General features: G+C 32.5%; 1 protein-coding gene across 12 annotated transcripts in view; it reads right to left on the bottom strand.

Moving 5' to 3' along the window:
* LOC123703493 (plasma membrane calcium-transporting ATPase 3) overlaps positions 1 to 13,031 on the bottom strand; it is a 133,622-nt gene that overhangs the window by 56,181 nt on the left and 64,410 nt on the right. For all 12 annotated transcript variants that reach the window (XM_045651509.1, XM_045651510.1, XM_045651508.1 and 9 more), the window contains one exon: positions 7,632 to 7,696. The gene's annotated coding sequence lies outside the window, so the exon portion shown is untranslated. The remainder of the gene's footprint in view (positions 1 to 7,631; positions 7,697 to 13,031) is intronic.

Raw genomic sequence — 13,031 nt, 5'->3', positions numbered from 1 at the left:
AAGACATTAAAGAGTGAGTAACCCAAGTTTTATAGTTATTGTTATCGACTGCAGAATACTTTTTCTATACATCATCAATGTTTACAGTTTAAAAAGCTTCAGAATTTCTTTAAAGCCAACTTCAGCAATGCAATTTATGCAGATCGATCTAGCAACTAAGCAGGACTTGACATCTATCATGTCACCTCTTATAAGGAGCTTCAATAGGCTCAGAAGTGGTACTGTGGCTCATGAATTATTAACACCGAGTGCTCGGGGCCCAGGTTCGATTTATACAGGAAGTGGAGACAGTGCTACACTAATTTAAGCGCATTGAACTTCGCTGGAAACTAGTTTTAGTGCTTCGAGGTGCAGATTTCGCTAGCACTAGTTACTTATTTGTTGGTGTGGTTTCATTAAGACCTTATTGGATTTTGAATAGTAAGTTGGCGGAGTTGTTCGACTGATTAAATTTGAGGTTTAGGGTTGAAATATGGATATTTGGCCACGTACCTATTTTATAAATTTATAACATAGTCACCAGCGAATGCAATCTAAGACGCTATAATTTCCAACTTCATTCCAATTTAATTAAGATCAAGCTATTAACTTTATCACAGCAAAAGTAATAACAAAATACCCAATAGAATAACAACGAATAACATATTACTTATTAACAGAAAAACAATAGAATTACAAAACGTAGATACGTACAAGAAAGTGCAAAGAGGGGAAACGAAGAAATAAGTGGAAATAATGAGTGTTCCGCTCCGGCCTAACGTTTGCGTTTGACGGCTCTCCATTCAATGAGAATTTAATTTATTTTGTTCGCAAACGTGTAACGTGGGACCTATAGCGCTGGTTGTTACAAAAAAATACGCTCCGTTGTGATAAATGATGAAAACATAATGCGAAATGTAAGATTGGTATGAAGATGAAGTGATATTATGAACCATTTTTATTTTGGTACTGGAAAATGAATGTGTTATGCTAATTGAATCGTAATTTAAATTATTTCTTCGCAAATTTGAAAAATGAATGCTTTGTGATCGGTTCTATACTGTTTCGTAGATTTATAAACAAATTGTGTCACTTTTCAGAACAGCAAAATAAATTACTTTTTATCGGTAATATTTGCTTCGGATCTAGCTGACTATTAATTAATTATTTCAAAAATAATGAACCAACAAAGCAACAAAAAGGTACATTTATTAACAAATCAAGGAACGATAATGCAAACAAATCAGCAGAGGCAAGCTCGAGCGACCTAATTGTCTTCACTCGATTGCCAAGAACCTGCAGGTAGTCGCATGGCCCGAGGCCCGCTGACGTACCCTCCTGTCTTATTAACTTTCCAATATTAATTGATTGTTAGAAGGGTTATTTATTAGCGATTTAATTTGATTTCTGAACTTGACACAATCTTGTTAATATCAATCAGTAATCAAAGAGTTATCAGCGGGCATAATTGAATGAGTAGGTACCAATATTTATTACCATTTTGGGACTTCGTAGCATAACTTAGAAGTTAGAAGACATAGAATTTAAAAGTTTAATGCTTTGAATAAAGATAATCATCTCGCTCTAAATATTGTGTTCACGTAATTTCGAGATAAAAAGAACAGCAGCAGTGTATAGAAACAGCAGACTTTTTATATGTACTGTAACTATACAGTTTTAGTTCGAAGCCGTATAATTATCTCCAGATAAAAGGTTGCATTGTTAGAAATACGGGAAGCAAAAAGAGCAGAATAAAATGTATTTTATTATGTATTTTTCTTTTTATTATGAAACATATTTTTATCTGATGTTAAGAGACGGAAAAAGGACGTAAGAATGTAATGAAAACTTTTCTTTAGTGTAAATAATTGCATATTTACTGAATCTTATTTGTCCATGTTGCATTTTAATAGTTACAGGACAATTTCAGGTCACATTTTACATAGATATGAGAGTTTTTATTGTTAAAAAAAGTAGCACGCGGTTTCATACATGAATGAATGTATGGATTGATGTAAGTTAGTAATGAACGTATTGATACTATTGAAGCATTAAAAGTAACAATTAAATAAGTAAATAATTGACCAAAACAACTCATTCATAAAGATAAAATTACTCTAGATTTAAAATATAAAGTAAAGTACCACAAAATTCAGGTCAACCATAAACCGAAAAAAATATTCCCAAGCTAGACCGCAGTAAAACCAAAAATATCTAGATACTTTGGATGAACCTAGGCACCGTTTCAGTCTCCGGGGAAACCTAACTGCGGTTTAAGTGGCCAGCGTAATGAACGTCTAGATTGGATACTAAATTATTAAATACTATCACTATGGGAGCTTCGAAATTGATTCGCTAATAACTGCTCTCATCTTGTACATTAGTATTATCCACAATTTTATAATAATAAATACTTTGTCATCCCTCCCTTCCCTTCCGTTAAGGCACACCCGTGTCCCAGCAGTGTAAACATAATATATGGGCTGATGATGATGATGATGATGAAATATTTTGTTCAATCGATATGTTAGAGAAAACAGCAGTTCTGTTAACACTACTAAATGTTACGAATGCTAGGTGATATGTAAAGATAACAAATCTGTTATTATCATACTATAATGCGGTCAATTATATACAGACTATTTAATAGTTTACAAAATTCCTCTGCAAAATAATATGAAAGTATGCTTTATACAATTTACCGAATCAAAACATTAAAGCGAAGGTAGTTAAATAACATTTTCCCGACTAAATGGTATTCTAGATTAGATCTGCGATTATAATTCCGTATTTGTTTTTCTAGGCTCATCTAGATATGCATAATAACGTTGTATAATACTGAGTAAGCACGTGGAGTATTTATTATAATAATTGCAACTCTCATTCTAGAAAAGTAGTTATAGTAATCTGTGCTACTAGTTTTACAATTTATAATATTTTTATTCAATCTGTTATTTATATTTTTCTAGATCCTTTTTAGCATTGTTATAAATATTAATAATGAAACTAAAGTTACTTTAAATTAAAATCAATTTAAGCAACAATGGGAATTTCTTATGTAATTATTTATTTAGATTTCAAGTAACTAGAAAGTGTAGAAATGACTAAGAAATTCATAAAATCTTCACCAACAAGGGCTTCGTGCAAAATAGTTCTATCTAGGTAACAAATAGGTAGTTAAGGTGTGCCTAGAAAATGTGGTCACGCGATCCGAGCGTACATCAGGCTTAGGGCCTAATCGACGATTAGCCCTAATTGTACATTACAAAATAGCGTTTATTTACAGCCACATTAGAGGCGACTGTTGCTTGAATTAATGGCATGTTAGTGACGGTTACTTTGTTGCTCGCTTGGCAAATACGGAGAAATAGTTTTTCAATGGATGAAGAAAAATCGTCTAGTTTTGACAGCACTCGTAATTAATAAAGGTCAATAAACTAATCAACACCTATAGAATATCGATTAGTCTGGCTATTTATATGAATAGTAAGGAAAGTTTAGGTCAAAGCCACACCCGTTAGAAGTCACAGAAATAATTTTTTTTAGCTGATATGAAGGTACATTTAAGGAAATCGAATATTATATCTCTTAATAACGGTAGACATACCAAGTACCAATACTAGGCATTCTAATGACTGCAATAGCCATAAAATTTCCTATAATTGGTGAGATATTTTCATTTGCCACCCTCGGGCATGACAGACGAAGAGATAGTTTGGCTTGCGGCCAACTCCAATCGAATAAGTTGGTAACTATGACAAGAGCGAGCGAAATGTGATGTTGAGAAATGGCTTTTCGAACACTCCTAGTGCACTTGGGATTTTAATGATTTCTTGTTATAATAGTGCCTAGAGAGAGGAGTTTGAAGTGCAAGTATTAGAGTATAAAATGTTATAAGACCCAGTTTGGCAGATGCTCGAAAACGAAAATGGTTATGAATCTTCGCTCAATAGGAAAGGATTGCAATTTGCATACTACTGTGTATGAAGTAGATATTTGTTATCTATGTATAGATTTAAATGTGAGGCGAGTTCGTTTGAACAAAGTCCTATTTATATAACAGAAATATACGTAAGGAATATTTACCCTGACATAAATAACTTATCACGTATTGATAAGTAATTGCTAATCACTTAATTATCTCCATCTAGATAGCAATTGATTTATTACTAGAATTTGAGTGCCTTCAATAGAATTATCTTAATGAAATCCACAAATAAATTTTAGGAATCGTTTAACTTGGTACAATTGACATTTAACTTACAATATAGGTCACTAGTTATATAGGTCATATTAAATAATACCATTCTGTTTATCAAAGAGAAAATTTATCTTTCACACATAAATTCCCTCTATGCGCTCCTGGTAAAGCCGCAAGCACATGATAAGCCTGATTGGTGATACCGCCGTGCCTTGCCGCCGTGCTTTGAATACCGCCTTTATCCCATGCTACCCTGGTACTTTCCATTTTTACTCAATTTATTTCTAATTTATATAATATTTTCGTAATGTAGGAAGAATAAGAAGGATTTATTTATTTATCTATTTATTTATTATAGGTACTATAGTTATTATAAAGCTGAAGAGTTTATTTGTTTGTTTGAACGCGCTAATCTCAGGAACTACTGGTCCGATTTGAAAAATTGTTTCGGTGTCAGATAGCCCATTTATCGAAGAAGGCTATAAGGCTATATATATATATATATCATCACGCTAAGACCAACAGGAGCTAAGCACTGCGGGTAAAACCGCGGAGCACAGCTGGTTTAAGATAATGTAAAAAACTAAAGTTCAATTTAACGATGACGTGGTAAAAGCAATTTCTACGATAAATAATAGTTGAATTCCAATAAGCCTGTCATGGTGTCATAGACCTGCCATATACGGCGCATCATCAGTGTGCGGGGCACGCGTCTCGTGGAAGTTTCTAGATATATTGGCAAACGATGACGAGAATAAACTATAAGCTATTAGTTATATTGAGCAGTTGTAAAAATACCAATTATTATTTGCAGATTAGTTTTTATCATAAAATTCCTTGAAACCAGGAAAATCTTGGTGAAAACAGAAAAGAAAACTGATAAACTCCGTTCAGTTATAGATTCATTAGTTAGTGATTTAAATTATATTTTAATAAAATTTCTCCTATCATATAAATATGTCAGTCTAAATGAAAATCTTAGTTATGTGCATTAACATTTTTTATCGCAAGTAAAGGCGCATGAAGCTAGTAGTTTACAATGCAAAAGTACCAGGGCAGCACGGTCAGCAAAGAGTTCGACAGCGGTCGATGTATTGAAGCGACAAATCCTTTGAGCAAGCCGATCATTGGCAAGATAACTGGCCTATTGTCAAACTTGGTTTCAACTTAGAAGGATTACGTTGGGTCCCAAAAGTTTTTATAAGACGGGGCAAGCGAGCCGACCTCCGAGAGGCCTTGAAGATTGGGGTGTGATAATTGAAGGAAGTCGGGATAAATAGGTATTTTAGGATAATAAGAGGGTATTGTTCGGGGACAATGCGTAATTGGAATTTTTTATTTTGTTCCGCGTTTACCGGATTGCGAATTAAAATGTTGACACCAAAATTGCTGGTGTCAAAATGAACTTAATTCATTGAAAAGTTAAATTAATCGATTAAGTTTTGATGTCATGAGAAATAACCAAGTTTGAAACACCAGTTCTTTGACGTTCATTAATTTAATAGTCCCAAACGTAAAAGTGAATCAAATTCCCAAAAACTGTAATACCCAATCTACATAATTAAAACAAAAAATAACAATTAACCACTTATAAAAATTATATCGAATTATTATGTGTACAAAATGGCATTTTTAATTAAATTGTGAAATGTATGTACAAGCTTTGTTTTTAATCCCACGCAGCTAGCACAATATACCCCAGGGGCTTACCCTGAATGTGGGAAAATAAAAAGCCAACCCTCCCGTGGGACAAACCTCTACATATTCATATGATAATTGGAAATTTGAGTTATGAAAGACAAACAAACCCGGATAAGATATAAAGAACATTTGTCTTGCTTCACTTTTATTACCTTTAGGAATACCATGGTAATGTTCGAAGAAAATTGAGGTAAAATTTATTTTTATCGGTTATTGTATAGGTACGTACGTTACGTTAGTACGTTATTCATGTAAAATTTCTCGATTTACACGCTTTAGAAACACGATTTTTCTCGATTCTTCATCGATATTGGGCTAAATAAATAACCTTTTGAAGGCAGATATGGCTCTATTAATGTAGTAAAAGTTAATCAAATCTTTTCAGCATTACAGAGAAGAAACGTTACACATAGACAGACGGATAAAGATACTTATTATTTAATATTAGAATGAATTGAAGGAATAGTCTTGAATCTTGATGCTATTTCGTTTGTATCTACTACATTTTTTAGTTAATACGTGAAGTTCATCGAACCTTCTAGAAAGTCACCGTACCGTGGCAGCCTTCCCTAATTTTTTCCCTCGTCAATTGTTAACCAAGATAGGTAAAAAAATGTCGAGTCAGACTTTATATTGGAAGGAAATATCGTGTCTTTTTGGATTGGATGTAACGATAATGATACCAATTTCCTATAAAACCAAGATTTTACAGAAAAAATAATTACGTGGTACACACACACTGTTATCAAAGTCGAAAGAAGGAATTGATGTACATTAAAATTCTATAATTTAGTGTACCTTTTTAAATGTGCTAAATGAAACGGATTTTTAATAGCAAAATGAGCTGATTGTGATAAAGATTTAAACGTTAGCATAATACAAAATCGCTTCATACTTTAAACAATCAGACATTTAGTTCGAAATCCTTCTATGGACTTTTAAAAAGCATTAAGCTTTTTATTATATAAAAATTATACAAGTTCGTATATTTAAAATTCATATCGCGGCCCACTAATGTATTCGGACCACAAACGATGACAGCATTACGTAATACAAGGATGAACGCCCGGCTGTGCCTGTTTATTATTATGCTATGCGTACATTGTGTTACAGAAGCACTTATTTAAAAAAAAAAAATACACAAGGAAAAGGAAAGAAAAAATATGTTAAAGAATGGTATTTTAAGAAAATTAAATTGTATTCTAGTAAAGGAGAAGCTGACTATTTAAGGGACGACTTGACATCGATTACCTACCTAGTATTTCAACACATATATTTATTGGAAAGAATGAAACAGTACATATACCTAGTAGGTACCTACTTACCTACATTTAGAAGACAACATACCGCTTTTCAATAATTAAACAAACGCTAAGACGTGGGTCTCACAATCCCACACCATAACGTCCCATTCTATCCCATGTCATTGGTATGGGACCCATCGTACCGGTATCCTTCTACGTGCTACGCATAAATGTATATAACAATTGAATTCCAAGACCATTTTTTAACTTGTGTTACCTATGTACATACACTCGAAAAATATTTAACGCGTTTTAAAAATAAAGACTCGGTACCATCTGGTGAAAAATGTGCGTCTTAGTTTTTTCTGTTTAAGTTCAAGCATTTTTCAGTAATTTCATAAGTTATCTAAAGTATTACGATTCAAAAGTGCTTCTTTAAGTTGAAGTTAAAATGAGCCTAAAAATAACCCAAAATGTAAAACGGTTGCGCCAGTAATGATACATACCACGAGTGCGTAGCGCACCCGTCTTTCCGCCGAGGCGTATGGCTCCCTATTATGCAGGTGACGACCTGTAACAAGACAAACATAATTTAATTATTATTATCTAAAAACAAAAAAAAAATCACCATGTCACGTTGCATCAAACTTAAGTTAAGAACAATCTATATTATTGTTCGAAGTATATCAAAATTAATAAACCATGTGATTAGTTAACAGTTAACGACGAAGCTCAATACATTGAAAACTCCCCAAGGACAATATACTTAACCCTAACTACGAGTTCGACCTCAGAAACCATCCATCACGGCACCACTAAACCGCAAAAGTATAACCAAACAGTTCAATATCGGTTAGTACTGTGTTGAGGTAGGATACATCACTAGCGATAAGCGAAGCGAAGGCGGAAGCGGAGCGGGGAAAGCGTGCTCAATACTAGAAATACTAACTAGTTATAGAGAAAATACGTTGAAGTTTATTACTATGATAATTATAATGAGAATTTATTTATAACAATTATAGCATTAAAGCTGTATGGAATTTATAAAACATCACAGAGTGACATCACTGTGCGTGCAGCCGACAGCGTTATCACATAGAGTTAGTTCCGTTCACGCTAGCTTTTTCTCAATTTATATTATAACTAGTGGTTCGCCCCGGCTTCGCCCGTGGTACCTACATGTTTAAACTATCCTATCTCTCAAGTTGGATCGAACTGCACATGGTGTGCGAATTTTATTATAATCGGTTAAGTGGTTTAGGAGTCCATTGAGGACAAACATTGTGACACGAGATTTATATATATTAAGATAATAAAAAATAATATATCATGATAATAGAATAGTATTACTAGCGCTGCTCCCATTGAGTCATATCTACCTAGTACATAATAGCGTGTGTAGCAGTGTAGTACTATTTACTATCGTCACAGGTAGTTGTTAAGCCAATGTGTTGCGTCATTCACGTGGTTAGCGTATTTAAAGGCAAGAGTCACATGTGGCTAATGTGTAGCCATTTAACTTCCTGCTAGATAGAATTACATTTATTCCAAGGACATAATTACAACTAAAAGTGAACATAAAGAAAGAAATTATAATATGTTATATCGTATGTTTTCGCTATCGCTTCGCTCGTCACTACAACCGCGTCAGAACAAAAGGCCCGCCAGTACAAATAGTCAATTAGGGAGCCGTCTGAGATGGGGCAAATATTTGCATTGGACTGAATGCCAAGTTTGGCCCAGAAACAATAAATTCGTCGCATTTGTCTTACATAGCTGCAAGTGTGGACTAGTTTTTATTAAGTTTTGAATTTATAGAATTTTTAACCTAGCTATATAAATTGAATATTAATTAAAAATACAAGTTTTATTGTAAAAAATCAAGATAAACATCGATTATATTTCATAATAAAATACTAAGTAGGTAATCATAAAATACGAAAAAGCCGACATCATAAAAAATCAAGTTCTTCTACCTGTATATAAAATCCCTACTACAAGCCGGCAAGATAGTTCTAGTTGCAACTAAAAGCGCATTCAAGGCTTCATACAGTTCCTACGCAATATCTACGTGTACCTCATCTATGACGTGACGTCACAACTTCCGTACAAAAAATTCCGATAGTAAAGCTTGTGACGAAGTTCAACTCGCGTCTGTGGAACAGTAAATAATCGTAAACCTCTAACTATAAAGTAAATTTATCTATGCTGCATAAAAGTTAATGACAAGAAACATACATTCGAAAAGAAATGTGATGAAAATTTTAATATTAAGGCCTGATTATCAAGATTGATCTACTAGATAAAATAAAATAATATCTATACATATAATAAAATCGTAGGAAAGTCAAAACTGTACATTGAATATTTTTTTAAAAGAATACCTGGGCCGTGATCTATAATCGATATAGAAGCCAAAAACATAGTTTTTAGAATTTTTGTCTGTTTGTCTGTTTGTCTGTTTGTCTGTTTGTCTGTATGTTTGTCCGAGCTAATCTCGAAAAGTACTGCATAGATTTACTTCAAATTTTGCATGAATATTACTAACAGGACGGGTGAGGCTATAGGCTACATATTATTAAGCTATCACCTACGGGGGAGGAGCTGTGAACCTTTATTTTTCTTACGTATTCCGTGTATTACGACAGCGTACAATCTAAAGACTCATGTTTAAATGTTGGTTTCGAGTAAGCCATGCTATTATCTAGCTTTACAAAATAAAAACTATGTCATTTACGTAATTTGGGCAGAGAAACAGTTTAATGAATTTAGTAGTATAAAGACAAATTAGAAACAGCGCCATCTATTAAATGTTATAAAAATCAAATCAATTTACACGTTAACTATTGGAAATTAATAATCAAATGACGCATATATAAATGTTGTTTGACAATATCTAGATTGACACTATAAAAAATTATGCCATTTAAGTAACTTGGGAAGAGAAACATAGCTTAAAGAATGTAAGTTGTATAATGTTAATTTTGTAACAGCGCCATCTATGAGATTTCGTAAAAATCAAATCAATTTACATGTTAACACTACTGAACACAATGTTAAAAATTAATAATTTAAATATAATTATGTTATTTATTTATTTAACTCTTTAACCCATATCTTCCGTTCCCTATAAGATATATTTCGTGTAAATAATAAACTACATTTTTTTAAAGTGAGGGTAGATTTTTATTATTTTAAGTAAAAATAGACACCATTATCTACAGTTAATCTAATGATTGTGTTCCAAAGAGTATAATAATATATTGTTGTGTTCATTAGTTACAATTTTAAAAATCTTCGTGTTTTATAAATTTACTAGCTTACCGCCCGCGGCTTCGTCCGCTTTGTCTAAAACCTAATAAATTATGTACTAAAACCTTCCTCTTGAATTAATCTATCTATTAAAAAAACCGCATCAAAATCTGTTGCGAAGTTTTAAAGATTTAAGCATACAAAGGGACATAGGGACATAGGGACACAGAAAGCGACTTTTTTATACTATGTAGTGATATTTATAAAGCAATTGAATGCCATAAAACCTAAGCATAAAACCAAAAATATCAAGTGCAATCTTCGTGTTTTGTGAATTTTCACCATCATGCGTTCCCACAAAAGGTAAGTTGTTGTTGTTTGTTGGTAAGTTGTTAAATGAAATGAAATGAATGATTCTTTTATTATTTTGAGGTGCATTGGGAACAGAAGTTTTTGATAAAATTTTATTTGTAAGTAGCTTTTTTTATAGATTTACAGTTAACTTTTGATTTTTTTTATTTACAGATTCAATGCTAATAAAATTATATCGCCTTTGGAAGACGATTTCTGCTGATATTTTTACTACACCACTTGAAAATTGATGATTTGATGATAAAGACAGTAGCAGCGAGGATTAAGTGGAAATTAGTAATCATCCGCTTCGTCAATTTTTGACTGAAGTTAATGTCCAACGTCCAATGGTTCAATCATTGGAAGTATCTCGGGAAATTTTGGAGGATATTTTTCAGGAAGGAGAGGAAGGGCAGCCAACCACATATCAAACTACTACGTTTTAGTACCGAAAAAATGTTATTGCCAAATGAAACGTAAATTTTGCACTCACAACTTTACAAGTAATGTTTTAAGTTATCAGATAACCGCAAAGTCAAAATTTGATTTTTATTTTGACTTTGCGGTTATCTGATTATAATATTTATCGTTATGGCTATCGACGTACCGACCGTACCGATCAGAGTAGGTACATGATATACAGTTCATCATCCAGGATTGCTTAGAGCATTTTCACACTGAAAAAGATGTTTTCTTTGAATCGTAGTTGCTTCATTTATTTATTTTTAATCATTTTACATAATATGTTTTATATTTTATAAATATATCATTTTCATTATTTAAGTAGATAAAATAAATTATGTAACGGTTTTATAAGAAAACACATTATATTTGTTAGGCGACGGTGATTTCTTCCAGGCAAAAGATATTCATCAGCTCAATAAAATTGAACAGTATGTTGTTAGTTATTCTTTAGATTCACAATTGTAATGAGCATTTCCGCATGCAAGTTGTATCGTAGTTTAGATATATCATAGTTTTTACATATTAAAGTTCCAACAAAACCCTCAAATTTTTTAGTAGAGTTGAGCAAGATAATTTGAAAAAATGTGCCGTGTTAAGTATTATAGAAAAGGTTAGTACGTTGGTAATTATTATTTCTTCTTCATTTACATGTTGTTAGTAAAAATAAACTTTAACTTACAGTCAAAGTAGTCAAAGTATATTTTAACTAATACTACTTAATATCTATTATACTTATGTTCAGTATTTATCTGTATTATTATTGCTTGACAATTAATATATTTTCATGTCGTATACCAAATTATAAACATAAGTTTAATGTGTAATTAGCTGGATTTATTTTTACACACTCACAGACTTATATTTTATGTTAAATGTTAAAAGAGTGTTAATATGTAGTGTAAATCATAATACATTTTTTCACAATTAAAAACTTTACTTACTCAATATGAAGACCGTTTGACAAATGATAGGGTGCATCATAATAAGATGAACATGAGCATAAGCAATGACTAGAGTAGGGACGCGAATATTACAATTATATGAGACAAGAACGATTAATAAGTTTGTTTAATGAAAGATTAAGAATTGAAACTATTCGGTCTCTGGAAACGTACGAATAGCGAGAGGCCCGTCTTACTGCAGACAGATTTCGTCATAGTCTTAATGTCTTGAGGTAAGCAATCTACGAATTCGGTGGTGTGGTCTGACAAATATAAAAGTGGGTTTGCTTATAACCTCACAATTGATTACAGATCATCTTCTGTATAGGCGATATTAACGTAGTATGTTCTTTTTGTAATGCTTTAAAGTGTAGTAAGGCGAGTCGGCTTTCGTTTGAAGATACACCGGAACCTTTGAAATCACTACTTTTAGAGGAACATACTGTGCAATTAGCGTTTAGCTACTATTATGTATTCTGTGGTGCAATGTAAACTGTTATTAGACAATATTCGCTCTTATAGTAGTGCGTTTCAGACAATATTCGCTCTTATAGTAATGATCCTTTGGTGCTCAATAATTATCAGAAGATCCGTTCATGCTTACTTTTAAGATACAAGGTCAAGTTTACCATTTGATAGGATCCCTTTTGCCTGAAGGCCAACCTAAGTTTGTTTAAATATATTTTGTATTCGACTACAACGAATAGTGGAATACAAGAAATCAATATTTCTCAAATTTAAAACTGAACTCATTTCACAATTTTAGAACAGGTAAATTCGTATGTATGCAGTTTTAAATCGACATTAGAAGCTTTTCCTCAAGATGGTGATATCGGCACTCAGGAACTCCCTGGACGTGTTATAACGCCCAGGCCACAGTATTACAATTTTTCCTAC

This window comes from Colias croceus, chromosome 26, assembly GCF_905220415.1.
Source record: "Colias croceus chromosome 26, ilColCroc2.1".
Taxonomy (NCBI): Eukaryota; Metazoa; Arthropoda; class Insecta; order Lepidoptera; family Pieridae; genus Colias; species Colias croceus.
Note: the sequence above shows the minus strand (reverse complement) of the source record. Positions and strands in the feature narration are given on the sequence as shown.